This window comes from Palaemon carinicauda, chromosome 15 (genome assembly GCF_036898095.1).
Source record: "Palaemon carinicauda isolate YSFRI2023 chromosome 15, ASM3689809v2, whole genome shotgun sequence".
Classification (NCBI taxonomy): Eukaryota; Metazoa; Arthropoda; class Malacostraca; order Decapoda; family Palaemonidae; genus Palaemon; species Palaemon carinicauda.
The window spans coordinates 67,955,484-67,957,983 of record NC_090739.1 but is presented as its reverse complement, the minus strand read 5'-3'; positions in this window follow the sequence as shown (position 1 = coordinate 67,957,983).

Here is a 2,500-nt window from a genome sequence, read left to right as displayed (position 1 = left end):
GGGATGGAGAGCATTTGGTAAACAAAATTAAATTATGGAAATTAAAATGCTACTTTCTTTAAAATGAAAAGTATATAATCAGATGGTTCTATGAGTATTAACTTATGCATCTGGTTTCAAGTTAAAGAGATAAAAAAAAATAATGATGGGGATAAAACCAAGAGACAAAAATAGCAACCTGGTACGATAGCAAGCTAATAAGAGGATATTCTAATAACCAGTAAGAAAAAAGAAATAGAAATGGGTAGGACATATAATGAGAATTAAAGCTAATAGATGGACAAAAAGGATAACAGAATGGGTCCCCAGAGATTAAAAACAAAGCAGAGAAGGAAGAAAAGACAACGTATTGATGAATTAAAAAAGTCTGTGGCTTTTGACTGGCACAGAAAGACCATAAACAGACGGGGATGGAAAGACATGTCTGAGGCCTTTCCCCTGCAGTGGACTAGCAACGGTTGATGATGATGATAGTTATGATGGTATTAGTACATACATACACATATGTACGTATGTATGTATGTATAAAATATATATATATATATATATATATATATATATATATATATATTTATACATACAAACCCTTAAATACACTTGAATATCTTTCATATAAGATTAGATTAGTTCAAGGTAAAATTAGCGAAGCCCCAAAACTTATTCCCCTTCGATAAATTGCCTCGAAAAGGGGAACAAGTTTCAAGGAAAATGCTTTACCATTTGGAAGCAACCGTAGGCGTTGCTATTCATACGCATGGGTTGACAAGCCCCAGGGAGGGATTTATAAACCTCATATTAATAGAACAGAAGCTCTTTGAATTGCTGTTGTTGTATGCCAGTGTGTGTGTGTGTCTGTGTGTGTGTGTGTGTGAGAGAGAGAGAGAGAGAGAGAGAGAGAGAGAGAGAGAGAGAGAGAGAGAGAAGGGTACTATTCTCATGTACTCAAAACGTAAGTGCGTAATATTTTGGCTGAATATACGTAGAATCAACTAGTTGCAATTGAAGCATTATTCTTAACGCTACGTCTCCTCACCCTGTCTTTCCTTCCTTGCTTTTATTGATTTCCGACCTTTCCTCTGAAGGATTTTAATTTCTGAAGCCGTTTTTAGATTCTCTATTTTCCCCCAGGTTCCATTTAATCTCCTAACCTTAGTCCCCTACTGGCTGTCTAATACTGTTTAATACTATCAAAGTTATTTTCAATCCTCTCTGTCTGTTTGTCTGTGTTTGTGACCCCGCTTTCAGATAAATGTCTCTAAATAAGGATTATTCGTTTTCCTTTATCGCCTTGATCGGGGAAGATAAACATTTAACTACTGATGAGACGGAAGGCGGAAGTCCGGATCGCATAGAATTACGAGCACCTGAGAGGGAAGGAATTGTCGAAGAAATAGTAGAAGGGAAAGGATAAACAGAAAGCCAACATTATCTACAAAACATTGGGTAGATGTTGGCGAGTAATGGCTTTGCCTTAAACTGGCAAAAATGGGTTCCCTTCTCTGAGAGAGAGATGAGAGAGAGAGAGAGAGAGAGAGAGAGAGAGAGAGAGAGAGAGAGAACACGCCTCAATGCTTATCATGTTTCGCTTTAATATCAATTATAAATTGTCTAACTTGTCTTAATTGATTATTCATTACCTCTTGCCAAACTAACGTTTTGATATAAGCTTCAATTACTCTTGGTAATGTAGAAAAGTAAGAATTTTAAAAAAGAAATTACCATATTGGGCTTATTCCTGCCTGAATCTATCAAGATCAGACAGACTATCAAGGCTACACTGGATCGGCAACAGACATTTGGGTATCAGAGGGGTCTATACTGGACAAGTAACAGACACTTGGCCATCAGATTTTTCATTTATATATTAAAGAGTTATTTCACAGACTTCTTTTTATCTTGAGATATATTTATATATTTATATACAGTATATAAATTTATAAACGCATGTATGAAATATATGCTGTATATATACATATATACTGTAAATATATATGTATATATATATATTATATATATATATATATATATATATATATATATATATCTTTATATATATTATATTATATTTATATATATATATATATATATATATATATATATATATATATATATATATATACTGTACATACACGCATAAATACATATATATATATATATATATATATATATATATATATGTATACATGCATACATACATATATATATACACACACACACACATATATATATATATATATATATATATATATATATATACTGTATATATATATATATATATATATATATATATATATATGTATATATGTATATATATATGTTATATATATATATATATATATATATATATATATATATATATATATATATATATATATATATATATATATATATTTGTGTCATGTATATGCATACACATAATGTATGCATGTATATACAGACATACATACACATACACACACATATATATATATATATATATATATATATATATGCATACATA